The sequence below is a fragment of the Chiloscyllium punctatum genome, chromosome 5, assembly GCF_047496795.1.
Source record: "Chiloscyllium punctatum isolate Juve2018m chromosome 5, sChiPun1.3, whole genome shotgun sequence".
Classification (NCBI taxonomy): Eukaryota; Metazoa; Chordata; class Chondrichthyes; order Orectolobiformes; family Hemiscylliidae; genus Chiloscyllium; species Chiloscyllium punctatum.
The window spans coordinates 43,096,686-43,111,063 of NC_092743.1; the positions used below are offsets into that span (position 1 = coordinate 43,096,686).

General features: G+C 41.7%; 1 protein-coding gene across 2 annotated transcripts in view; it reads left to right on the forward strand.

Moving 5' to 3' along the window:
* The window catches only part of cables1 (Cdk5 and Abl enzyme substrate 1), a 164,705-nt gene that overhangs the window by 44,711 nt on the left and 105,616 nt on the right, over window positions 1-14,378 (forward strand). The gene's annotated exons all lie outside the window — the stretch shown is intronic.

Sequence of the window (14,378 nt, forward strand, 5' to 3'; positions counted from 1 at the left end):
CCCTCAAAGCGGTTTGTCTGCTCAGCTGCTTGGAGGGACTGCACACACACTTCAACGTGTGGATGTTCAATTTTGGAAACCGTACACGCAATCTGAAGCTGGAAAAACGAGAAGCAACACAGATAGATAGCTGGATATTCCTGTGATGTCAGATACCTAACTACAGTTTTGGTCTCCTTACTTCAGAAAAGATGGACTAGCACTGGAGGGGGTGCAGAGAAAGATCAGTAGGTTGATTCCGGAGTTGAGGGGATTGGCTTATGAGGAGAGACCAAGTAGTCTGGAATTATGTTCATTGGAATTCAGAAGAATGAAGGGGGCTGTTATAAAAACACCATAAAATTATGAAGGGAATCAATAAAATAGAAATAGGTAGGATGTTTCCATGGGCAGATGAAACTATGATAGGAGGGCATAGGCTGAAGATTAACGGGATCAGATTTAGGACTGAATTGAGAAGGAACTTCTTCATCCAGAGGGTTGTAAATCTATGGAATTTCCTGCCCAGTGAAGTAGTTGACGTTACTTCAGGAAATGTTTTTAAAGCTAAGGTTGATTCCTTTTGAATAATAAAGGAATTAAGGGATACAGTGAGAGTGCAGGTAAGTGGATCTGAGTCCATGTAAACTTCAGCCATGATCTTATTGAATGGCAGAGCAAGCTGGAAAGGCCAGAAGGCCTACTCCTGCTCCTAGTTCTTAAGTACAGAGTAAAAGCCCAGTCGTATGAGTGCAGTGGTCTTGTGCAATATCTTTGGATCCTACAGAACTGTTGTGAATGCACCATACAGAAGCTAATCAGGAATCAGCCTCCTGTACCAGGTTTATTCCTCGAGGCTGAATATAGCTAAAGGTATAAGACATTAGGAGATCCGAGCAGTTGGTGTAGTCTGAAAACTTTATAAGCCTAAAATATTTCACATATTTGGATATTTCTGGCATATAAATGAAATAATTATTTTAGTTTTCGCATTGGAGTTGAATATTTCGCAATTAATTTGACAAAGCAAGTATGAATCATCTCCACTTGAAGACTGCAGGCACATTTTATTTTGAAAAATGTTGAATTTGAGAAATTATTTTAAAAAAATCATATTAATGGTGAAATATCATTTAAAGCCATCCTTCACTCTAAACTGTTAGAGACATTCAGTTGTTTGATGGAATTTATTTTAATCTTCAATTGACAAAGAGAACTCTTGACCCATTGTGATTTATCCATTGCCAGGTACAGAGCGGATTACAAAAGAATGTGCAGCAAGTTGAAAGGTGAAACATAAAGTCTTGGATTTATGTCGCACCTTTTGCTAACTTTTTTTTAAAAAACACTTTTGCAAGCAATATTTGGAATGTAGTGTCACAAAGTTGAGATCATGTGTGTTTACTTTAAGATAGAAAGTGTTTTCTAAATTTTGAGGTAGACTTAAAGTGCAGGTTGAGCTGCCCGAATGGAAAGATGAGCTGTTCCAAAATAGATATATGTAGCAAATTGCTTTTCAATGGAAGCCTGAGTTTTGGTTGTTTCGACAAAAATGTAAATTAGTTTAAATTATGCCGAAATTACTAAAACCCAGTCGCGTTTGAATTTATTGTTTTGACAACATTGGACCATGAGACAGTACGATGTTGAGGGGTATAAAAACATGGGCCTTTTGAAAATTGGGCAGAGAGCAACTGCTTTAGAGCCGGAGAGCTAACTGCCCATCTAACAGCTAGCTCTAAAAGAAATTAGAAAATATTCTCTATCAAAGCTACCTTTTCATGTAAAACATAGTCGCAGTAAAAGGAAAGAAGACAACCCGGGGAGATTAGCAGATAGAAGATTGAATACCGAGGAGAGGGCAAGGATTGTGTCGTCTTGAGATTAAGTTGATGTAATGTTTAGTAAGTGTGTTGTTGGAACAGCATTTTTTAAACATAGAGTTGGGGTCAGATAGTAAGTAGTTAAGAACAAGTGGGGGCTTGGATTTGTTAATAGTTATTGTTTAGTGTTCACACATTAGAGTTAGGAAAATAAATTGTTATTTTTTCTTTAAAAAGTGGGAATTAGGAGTTCTCTGTCACTCACACTTCAACAGATAACGAGATGAGATGAGCTTTTCTGGGTGTTTGGTTTTAATTAACAGAGCAGTTCGATTTCCGCGTCATAACAGTTTGAGGACGCATTGGGGATCTGAACCCAGGGCCCCTCTCAATGTTAAGAGCCATTTCCCTCACTTTTAATTTAATCGACCACAAGTAACCAAAATTTAACAAATTTTCTCACCTGAGTTTTTATTTAAATATCTAGGACACTAATTGCCAAGTGTTTAAGTCTATTTTCGTGCCCCAAATCTGTTCAAATCCCAGATGATTTTGTAACAGTAGTCACTTTTATAATCTCAGCAAAGTGTCTGCCAATTTGTGCACAGCATGCTCCCACAAACAGCCATATGGTAATGGACGCATTTTTCTTAGTGACATTGATTGAAGGAGAAATATAGGCTGGGGCATCAAGGACAGTGCCCCTGTTGCTCCATCGAAAAGGGTAGATTGGGGCTTGGTTCAGCATCTCATTTGAAAGGCAGCACCACCAATGGTGCAGCAATCCTTCAGTACTGTCCTGGAGATCCAGCTTAAATTTCTGTGCTTACTCTCTAGGGTCAGACATTGAACTCTCAACATAGTCATACAGCACAGAACCAGACCCTTCAGCCCAACCAGTCCATGCTGACCATAACTCCAAACTAAAGTAGTCCTACCTGCCTGCACTTGGCTCATATCACTCCAAACCTTTCTTATTATGAACTTATCTGAATGTCTTTTAAATGTTCGGACTGTAACCGCATCCACCACTTCCTCTGGCAGTTCATTCCACACACGAGCCACTCGTGTTAAAAACAAAGTTGTCTCTTATGTTCTGGGATGCAAGAATGAGATGAATTGAGCCAGTGGTGATACCCATAATCCTCAAAGAATGCCAAGATGAAAACTCAAAGCTAAAAACTTGAAACTTCCAACTTGAAAAATATAAGGAGGGCTAAAGCTTTGTATTAATTCTTTTTTTTAATTTTAAAAGGTGGAAATTTATCGTAATACTGTCTCCTCATGACCTGGGAAGTACAGACCTCAAATGTTACCACAATGCTTTCAACCTTTCTCACCAATAACTAAATAATCTGCTGCCACTTTTCCTGATTCCTGTATTTCTAGTCCTTTGTTTTAACTATCATTCTTGATAAATTGGTGAAAATTATATATCTGAAATATCAGAAGTTTACCGTTACCGTGCTGTCCGAGCAGTCAATTAAGGGTGCGAGTGAGAAGGCGGTACGTTTTATTTAAGGCAAAGTTGTATTGTTAAGTGATTAATGCTGTAAGTGAAGTATAATAGTCATATGTACACCCCCTGCATTACACTTCTATTACTTTGATTATATGGACCTCCTGATCAATGTAAAAACAATCAGTGTATTTGATCAGCTGGCAAACTCCTGGTTCCTGTTAATAAAATGTTTGCTACACTTCTCTTTTAAAATAGTCATTGCTGTAGGATCATGAGTTGAAATCTCTCCTGGCCAAATAAGGATTAACACAAGCCAACACTTTGTTTTCTGATTTCAAACTCTGTATGCAACTGCTTAATTTCCACAGCTCCATCCCCAGGTCAGCCTGTGGAAGGCCAGCATGAGAGCATTATCACATTCAGTCATGCCAGTGGTGAATGGTAACTCTATATCCAAGTTGTTCCAGCTCCGCATGTCCTGTTGGAGCTTGCACAGTGTGGAACCTGACTCTGACATATGCGCAGAGTCTGGGCAGGAAGCAAGTTGCTCGAAACAAGTTTCACCCTGTTGTACAGGTACTACCAAATTTTGAAACTAGCAACACTACTCTTGATAGCAGACTAAACATTGGATTGTGTTTGTCAGATTGGTGGAGATGTGGTTCCTATTGGTTGGAGCAGCGGGGCTAATTATGTTCAAGAAAGTAAATATTCTGTCAGAATTGATCAGAATCTTGGCTGCCACTTGCTGTTAGTAGCTTATGTAAACAGTCAGGAGGCTAGAAGAACACAGCACGCCAGGCAGAATCAGGAGGTGGAGAAGTCAACATTTTTGGAGTCCTGAAGAATGGTTACACCTGAAATGTTGACTTCTCCACCTCCTGATGCTGCCTGGCTTGTTGTGTTCTTCCAGCCTCCTGCCTGTCTACCTTGGATTCTGCAGTTGCAGTTTTTTTTTTGTCTCTCGTTAAGTAGCCTATAGCATATCTGCAAATCTGTACATCTCTCAAAATCAGCTAATGTTAAATTCATGCAGTTCAGTTCACAGGAACCGTAATGGTAAAAATATAGTGTAGGGGAAAGGGTTGCACAGTGCCGTTTGTAATTTTTGACTTGCTTACTTCGGAGGGAGTAGTAAAAGTTTAAAGAGATGGAATGCAGTGGGTACATTTGCGATATTCAAAACGTGAGCACCCTTTATTTTCTTCCTGCTTGGTGCACAGCATGGAGTCTTGAACTTTGATCTGACCATTGAACCTGTGACTCGGATGTGTTCATTGCAGGGCCCCAGAGTCACTGATGTATTTATTGCTACATGGCTATTGCATCAGCTTCAATTCTGCCTGAAATCATCTCTTGTGACTGCTTCTGCTTTCAGCAGCTTTTGCTTTTGACCCAGGATTACTTTGATATTATTTGTTTCACTGCCTGGGCTGCTGACCAAGCAGAAAAGTGAGCTCTATTGGGAAAAAAATAATGCTGGACTTTATAGTTAAGTGATGTCACCGAGAGCAGTAAGATTTTCACACTGTGTATGCAGGGCAGAGAAACAAACCCATCTGCTGAATCACAAACACATTTAAGTGACTCCATTCTTTTCCTCCTTTCCCTTTACCTTCACAGTGCTTTCACCTGGCTATTAGGGACTGTGGGCTGGTAAACAGTCCTCATGACATGAGATCAATGCCTGTCCCTGTCAGTAGGTGGCAGGACAACATGAGTCGAGCAAAGGCTTACTCCCTTGTGAAGGCAACTTGTGTTTTTTTTTTGGAGATGCCGCTGTTGGACTGGGGTGTACAAAGTTAAAAAAATCTCACAACACCAGGTTATAGTCCAACAGGTTTAATTGGAAGCACACTAGCTTTTGGAGCGATGCTCCTTCATCAGGTAGTTGTCCATGACCTGACGAAGGAGCGTCGCTCCGAAAGCTGGTGTGCTTCCAATTAAACCGGTTGGACTATAACTTGGTGTTGTGATTTTTAACTTTGTATTTATTTTGCTTCTTTAACATATTGGAGAATAATTCAAGGCACTTCACGGGTGGGAAGACCACTTCCAACTTTCAGACTGTGGATAGGGCAGGATATTGCTTTCAACCAAAGAGACTGCACAAAGAGATGGCTTTAGTTTTACATGTCATGTTTACTGGAGCGCATTGTGGGCTGTACACGATGGTGCATTCCCCCGATGTATGTGAGAGCAAAAGTGGACAGTAGAAAGCCTAACAGTGCTCAACGAGAGGGATATTTGTTCTGCTTGTGTTCTGACCAGGTGACTGTGGCTAGCGTGGGGACCAGTGCAGGAGAAACACCGAGCCCGCAAAGAGAAAGCATCAAAAAAAATCTGTCTCTCTTTCTCCTGCGTGTCTGAAAATCTCCAGTAACAGCTAGCTGTGTCCAACCAGCTTTCTCTGCAATTCCCAAGCTGAAGGAAGAATAAAACATCTTCAAAAACAATGAAAGGACCAATTCTCAGTCAGTGAATGAGAGAGACGATCAATGTGGAAACAACCCATGTCAGCAGCAAAGGATGGGAAGAAGGTGAAAGGGAACTACCCATTGAATCTTGTGGGTCCAGACTGTTGCTGTCAGAATGTTTCCCTGATTCCTTCCCCCCCCCCCCCCCACCTCCTTTCTTTCCAACCTTGTCTATCTGACTGCAAGAAGGAAATTTAAAAGGAGTAGAGTTTAAGTTAAGCGTTAGCAGTTCATAGAGTCATATATGTGTCAGAGTCCTACAGCACAGAGACTGGCCTTTTGGCCCAAACTGGTCCATGCCAATTAAAATGTCCATCAACGCTAACCCCATTTCCCTGCTCTTGGCCCATATCCTTCTAATCCTTTCCTATCCATATATTTGTCCAAATGCCTTTTTAAATGTTTTTAATGTACCTGCCTCAGCCATTTCTGCTGCAGTTCATTCACCACCCTCTGTGATTTAAAAAAAAGTTGTCCCTCAGGTTCCCTATTATTCTTTCCTCTCTAACCTTAAACTGCTGCTGTCTGGTCCTCAATTTCCCAACCCTGGGAATAAAGGCTGAGTGCATTCACCCTATCCATGCCTCTCATGATCTCATATACCTCTGTAAAGATACCCCCTCAGTCTCCCACACTGTAAAGAAAAAAAGTCCAAGTTTGTCCAACCCCATTCTATAACTCAGACTATTGAGTGCAGATGACATCCCTGTAAATTTCTTCGGCACTCTTTCCAGTTTAGTAACATCCTTCCTATAGGAAGGTGAGTGAAACTGAACACAATACTCATAGTGTGGCCTCACCAACATCCTGGATAACTGCAACATAACTTCCCAACTTTGATATTCACTGCCCTGACTGAAGGCCAGTGGTGCCAAAAGCCTCCTTCACTGCCCTGTCTACCTGTGACTCCACTTTCAGAGAACACTGCACCTGAACTTAAGTCCCTGTGTTCCTCTACACTCCTTAAGGCTTACCATTCGCCATGTTTTATTTTCTTGCCGTTAATTAAAACCATTTCATCTCAATAAAAATAACTTTAATGTAAAACCTGGTGTATACTTTCTTGAAACCTGAATGCACGGCGAGGCAATGGTAATATCACTGGATTTGTTAATCCAGAGACCCAGATAATGTTCTGGGAACCCAGGTTCGAATCTTGCCATGAATTTGAATTCAGTAAAAATCTGGAATTAAGAGTCTATTGTAGATTGTCCGACAAACCCATTTGGTTCACTAATATCCTATAGGGAAGGAATCTGCTATTCCTACCCCGGTCTGGCCTACATCTGACTCCAGACCTACAGCAATATCATTGATATATAACCCTGCTCTGTGCAATTGGGGATGGGCAATAAATGCTGGTCTATTCAGAGACACCCACATCCCATGAATATAAAAACAATTAGACAGTTAAATTGGGCAATTCAGTGTTTAATCAAATTTTCATATTTATGACAACTCCAGTTACAGATCTGACAAATTTGTTAGGCATTTCCAGCATCGTTTTGAATTCCATTGGCTGGTTGTGGCCATACTTTGGCCTGAAGCTCTAATCTTTCAAACCATCTCTTACATTCAAACAAGAGTCGGCCATTCATCCTGCTCCTCTTTGACATGTTTTACTCCCGTATTGGCCTCCCCTTTTAAGATGTTTCTTTAAACCCTTGATGTTTGTTATTCCATCATTGGAATAAAAGTAGTTGGAATATAGAAGAATAAAAGGCGACCTTTTTGAAACATGTACGATTCTTCGGGTTCTTGACAGGGTAGGTGCAGAAGGTTTGTTTCCCCTTGTGGGAAAGTCCAGGACCTGAGGGTATAATCTCAGGATGAGGGTTGATATGTTTAAGACTTTGCTCTCTCGGTACAGAATGTATGGATTTTTTTCACTGCAGAAGGATGGTGAGAGTGGGTCATTAATATATTCAAGACTGAGATTGGCAGGCTTTTAATCAGTAAGGGAATCCGGGTTATGGGGAATAGGTAGGAAAGTGGGGTTGAGGATTATCAGATCAGCCATGGTCTTACAGAATGGCAAAGCAAATGGATGGGCTGAATGGCCTACTTCTGTTCCTTGTTTTATGGGCTGCTATAAATTTATGCTGTCATCAGGTTCTCTTCTGGTTAGTCATTTTGTTTGCACCAGTCACCCAGTCTTGGTTTTGAAAGTAACGTTTTACATTTCTTCTGAATTAGGGGGAGAGATGCATGGGAAAGCTGTAATGAATATGTACAGCATTTTAGCTTGTGCCGTAAAGATGATAAAACTTTGCAAAGTGGTGCACAGGAGCAAGGATTGACATAGAGCCAAAGAAGATGATGCTAAGACGATGACTAAATTCTTGGAAACAATCTGGCTGTTATACACTCAGGATGATTGATGGAAGTGAGAGGTTTGGAGAAGCAAGGATGTTTGGTGGAATTCAGAAATCTCAGATGTTTACGGGGATTCAGGAGGTTACAGTGGTAGTGAGGGGAGGGGTGAGCTGGATTGAAGTTGATAATTTTAACATCAAGACTTTGCTTAACCAATGTAGGTGAATGAGAACAGGGATGATGGGAGAACTTGGTGTGAATTAGAACATAGTCAGGTCATCAGGTTTTCAGGGGTATAGACTGTGGAAGACCAACCAGAACTTTGTTGGAAGATCAAGTTCCTTCTTTCTCCTGGAATGGTTGAATTGGTGATATTTGAGAAAAGGTGGGAGGTATTGAAGTTTAGTAGTCTGGGTCTCTTTGTCAGAGTGTGGTGTCTTGGTTGTTGCCTGCAAGTTAGGATATGACATTTATCACTGGATTATTCAGGACTCCATAGCCTGTAACCAGTTGAATAGAACCTGTCTTCTCTGATGCCTGCAGTTGTGAGTCCCTAATGGAGTCAAGGTATAATTTGTGAAGTATATTTCAGTACTATAGGAGAACAAAGTTTGCACGAGGAATATTTATATCCTACCCAGGACATCATGGATTTTCTACCGGGGTCCTTGCTAAAGCTTGTACCAACTTTGAATTCATTTGGCCTAATGAGGGCATAGCAGGCTGAATTGCAGGGGTAGCCTGTGATATTCCCTGATTTTTCCCCTCCCCAAGCTCACCCCTCAGGGTAGGATTTGATGGCGGTGGTGTATGTGCCTTTTGTGATTTTGTTTGTGCTCCACCTCCAACTGAGCTTTGGGTTAAATTTCACGTTGGATGAAGTCTGTGTCAGCCTGCCCTAAATCTCAGCCTTCCTCAGGAACCAATTTGTCTGCTTTATGCCTCCCGCAAATGCTACTACTTTCAGACTGATAGAATAGCAGAGACCAGTGACAGTATAATGATGCCTGCCCTTCTTCAAAAAAAAGTCTAAACTGAGAGCTGGCAGTGAATTGGTGCTGACACATTGTCCTTGCCAGTGCTACAGTGCAGGTGTAAGCCATGTTATATGTGCACACTGATATGGTGAATTCTGCTCATACTGATGGCCAACAAAAATTGAGAGCAATAAAAAAGAAATCGCAAGAAAATGCAGGCAGGACAGTGGTTATCACTGCTGTCTCACAGCGCCAGGGACCCGAGTTCAGTTCCAGCCTCGGGCGACTGTCTGTGTGGCGTTTGCATGTTCTCCCGGTGTCTGTGTGGGTTTCCTCTGGGTGTTCCAGTTTCCTCCCTCAATCCTAAAATGTACAGGTTAAGTGGATTGATCGTGCTAAATGTCCTCTGTGTCCAGGGATGTGCAGGTTAGGAGTGTTAACCAGGGGAAATGTGGGATTACAGGAATAATGTGTGGGGTGGGTCTGGGTGGGATGCTGTTTGGAGGGTCAGTGTGGACTCGTTGATAGGCTGAATGGCCTGCTTTCACTCTAGGGATTCTGTGATTCTAAGTTCCGCAGGTCTGGCAGCTTCTTTGAAAAGAGAAACGGCGTTAATGTTTCCAGACCAGTATGATAGTTATTCAGATTTGCAGCAAATGCAATATTTTTGAGTCCACAAAAATTGAGACTGTTGTGATGGAAACCATTAGGCATGACTTGATGCATCACATTGGAGAGCGATGGACTGTGCCATTGTGTAGCTTCCCACTCTTAAACATCATGAATTGCTGAAGTGATGGCTGAAGACTAACATTAATATAATGATGTCAGTGTTATAACCAGCACAGTGATTCTAACAGCTCAATCTCAGATATGCTGACAGTCTGACTCGATCAGCAACCAACCTTTACAGGGATAGGTGAAAGAAGAAAAATTGTAGCATGCTGCATATTCTAAGTCGAGAGGAGAAGAAACAGGCTTATCAAGTGCCTTTCAGATTAACACAACCAATGAATTGCTTTTGATGTGTATTCGCTATTCTAATGCAGGAAAATATGACAGCCAATTTCCACAGTGCAAGCTCCTTCAAGCAGTCACGCGATAACCAGATAGTTGGTTTTTGAGGGATTGTTAAATGCTTCGATTACTCTGCCGTTTTTCACAATAGTGCAGTAGGATTTTCTATGTTTTTATGAGGAGGCTGATGGGACTTTGATTTTACATTTCACCTGAAAGACAGCAGTTTTAAAACAGGTGTTCCCTTTTATACTGCACTGAAGAGTCCGTCTGCCTTATGTGCTCAATTTTATTTGGAGGGGTCTTGACCCCATAACGTTCTGATTCAGGTGTGAATGCAAATGGTCCCATCTGAATAAAGCTACTCCTTTGATACAAGTCCAACCTGTGTAAAGCACCAAGTTCCAAAGTTAAGTCCCATCAATCCTGGAAGACAGATGGGAAAAATAAACCAAGCTCCCTACCGAAGCTGCATAAGCATGAAGACTAAGCTGAATCTGGCTGTGATGGCTCTCGCTGCTGAATAGTCTGCCTATACTTACTTATAGAACATAGACATAGAACAATACAGCACCGAACAGGCCCTTGGGCCAATAGGTTCTTCCCTATTGGACACCTGTACAGGTGAGGTTCTGGATTTTCTTTCTGGCTGCCAATGGAAAAGGATCCCAGAGTGTTCTGCCTTTGACTTGGAAGTGGAAGGTGGTGGAGAAGGGAACAAAGAAATGTCTGGCGGTGCACAAGTTTCTGTAATCATTGTAACTCCTTCAGCATGATCCAGCACAGTCTGAGCTGATGTGCGAATCTTCACATCCTCCACTGACAGTAAAAATTCTACCTCAACCAAAACATTGGTTAAACAATGCCGACACATGTTGGAACAATTCGTTATTATTGGCCTTACAGCTGCATAACACTCATTCTATTATAAACCATACTCACTAGCTATTCCCAATAAAACCTGATATTCCTCTGGTTCCCTAAGTGTAACCCATATCTGTGTCTCCTCAATTTGTATAACTCTATGACTTTAATCTGGGAGATCTAAACGCGGCGTGCAGTAGGCTGGCCATGCTTCCTCAGATTGTTGTTCGATTACGTCAACTGAGACCACGTTCCATTCCCCCTCAGCCTAAATCACAGGTAATTGTAGGCATGAAGAATAACTCCGAGTCTTTACAGCACAGAAAGAGGTTCTCTGGCGCATTGCGACTGTGTTATCCCAAGGCCAAATGACTGGCAGTTGTGTGCCCACGTGCCCTCCACCCATCCCCTTGCCCCATCCTCTGTCAAACCGCACATGCAGGAAGCCTATGGATTTCTTTATCATGTGACATCACCCTCCAGCCCAACCCAGTCAGTCACCTAATTGTCCGAATGCCTGCCATCCTGAATTTTCTCGTTTGGCTTCTGTTCTGTTTGTAAAAACACATTGTATTTTTGAGGTCTCAGTTGTAGTGTAGGGAAACGTGGCTAATAATTTTGAGCACAGCATGGTCCCACAAACAGAAGTGTGATCATAACTGTTTCATCGGTGACAGTGAAGTTATTTGACAAGTGTTGGCCAGGGTACCCTGGAGAAACTCTCATCTTCAAAATAGTGCTGACCTTCGATATGCACCTTTCATAAACTTGAGGGAAGAGATCTTTTACATCCCACCATGGTTTCACGTCATATATGAAAGAGGGCACCTTTGACAGTGTAATTCTACCTCAATACGACATTGCAGAGTTTGTAGGCTCAGGGGTAAGTCTCTGGACACCATCAATATGATGAAGGGCTTTTGCCTGAAACGTCGATTTTCCTGCTTCACAGATGCTGCCTGACCTGCTGTGCTTTTCCAGCACCACTCTATTCTACACCCCATCAAGATGATGTGAAGTTTACAGCTCATTTCTTCCATGTTTGTTTTAGGAGTTCAAATGAAGACAAGCTAGCTTGAGGGTCAAATTTAGCAATACTGAATATAGTGAAATTTATCGTAACACTATTTGTGTCAAATTCAATTGCTTTCAAAGCAGAAAGTGCTGGAGCAACTCAGCAGGTCTCTCAGCATCTGTTGAGAAAGAAGAGCAGTTAAGGTTTTGATTCTCGTGTGCCTCTTCTTTGGAATTATTGTTAGCCTTTGTTTTTGATTGCTTTTGATTTCTCTCCTAGTGTTTGATAGTGTTTTTTAACTCTGGTTTTCCTCTCCACAGATGCTGCCAGACTTGCTCCAACACTGTTTTCATTTCAGGTTTCCAGCCCATGCAGTGTTTTGCCTTTCTATTATTATCAAAGAGTTTCCACTTAATTTCTGTGTGACACACACATTGTTATATGCTTGGCTTTCCTGTACCTCTTACTATTTGAGAAATGAAATAGTCAGCTTAGAGGTTTGTCCTAGTGCCCCACTTGTGCAGTTTAGTTTAAAAAAAATAGTGTGTCAAGCTCATTCAGTTAGCTCAAGCCTTTGCTTTGAGATGAAGCAACAGTTGATCTCCTGCTGGGATTTTGTGATTCACCACTGGCAAAATGCAAGCTGATGTTTAAAGTTACAAGAGCTCACTGTGACACTAATTTTTAACTTAATTTGAGGCTTTATACTCATGTTGAACAAATAATGATTTTTATATAATGCATACATTCCAACATGCTCCTGGCCAGCTTCCAGTTTGGACCCTCTCTAAAGCTGAGCTCTTTTAAAACTCATTCTCTTTCATAACTGTCAAGTCCTGTCCCATAACCTGGGTTCGCAGACTGATATTGGTTGGCAGTTCAGCAATGCCTCAATTTAAAAATTTCCACCGTTTTTAATTCCCTGCGTTGTCCTTCTCCATCTCTGTCTCTGTAACCTTTTCCAGTTTGATAAACCTTCAGAGATTTCTGTGCTGCTCCAGCTCTGAGTGAGAATCCTCAGTTTTCGGTGCACTACCCTCAGTGGCTGTGCCTTTTGCTGAAAAGGCCCCATGCTTTGGTGAAACCTCCTAAAATGGTCTCCCCCTCTCTCTCTCTCTCTCTCTCTCTCTCTCTCTCTCTCTCTCTCTCTCTCTCTCTCTATATACTATGTTCTTTAAAGTCAACCTCTTTAACCAAGTGTTTGGTCATCTGTCCTCCTATCACCCTCTGTAGCCTGGTGTCAGAGTTTTTTTGAGTTAGCTTCCTGTGAAGCACCTTTGGTATATTTTACCGTGGTAAGTGTGTGCCATGTCAGTGCAAGTTGTTGTTACTTTTTCATACTTATGAGAAGAGCCAAATAACTCACTCAATGTATAAATAGTTCTGACAACTGAAGTGATCCTGTCTCACATATTTCGTGTTAAATTCTACAGCTTTTTCTCTTTACTTTCTCAATGTTATGTTTAGAAATGTTTCCATCTGTTATTGGCACAAAGAGATAAACAACGTAATACCATGGTCGGTTTAATGCCAGTAGTTTGACTGGCACCCTTGTTGTCAAGAGCTGACGTTATATTGGAGAGTAAGACGTACAGAGGGTTATGAGGAAACACTTTTTGGATGCAGAAGTGAGACTGATCTGAAACTTGTTGCCCATGAGGGTGATGAAGCAATGTTGAAAAATGATTTCTGAAAGAAATTGGAAGGGCATTTGTGGGAAACAAACTTGTAAAGCTATTGGGATAAAGCAGGGGAATGGGACTGATTGGACTGGTTCGCAGTCAGCCAGCATGGACCCAGTAGGCTGTAGCATTATGACTCTATGGTTCTGGAGAAGGCGTGTCAGGATTTTATCTACAATGGAGAAGAGAGGAATAAGTCTCTTGTTCTCACAACATGATTTGTTTCCTTCTCTTGACATAGTTGTTAACTTCCTGACCTTTTGGGGGTGGGCCGTGTTGTTAAGAAGTTCCTTTACCTCCTAATGTGCAGGATGGGTGCATGGAGTCTTGATGAGAGCATAATGCACCGGCATTGTGGCTTTAGAGCTTTTCGAGGAACCTCCAACAGGAACAGGAGTAGGCCGTTCAATCCTGTGAGCCTACGCTGCCATTCAACATGATGATGATTTATCATCCAACTCAGTAGCCTGTCCTGGTTTCTTCCCAAACCCCTTTCATCCCTTTCAGCCTAAGAACTCTACCTAACTTCATTTTGAAATCATTCAATGTTTTGGCCTCGACAGCATTCTGTGGCAGAGAACTGTCACCCTCTGGGTGAAGAAGATTCTCCTCACCTTTGGTCCAAAATGACCTCCCCCAATCCTTAAACTGTGACCACTGATTCTGGACTCCCTGGTCTGTCTTGTGTTTATCCTGTCTAACCCTCTTCAAATTTTCTGAGGCTCCCCCTTCACTCCTCCAAATTCCCATGGATGTGTTCCTAATC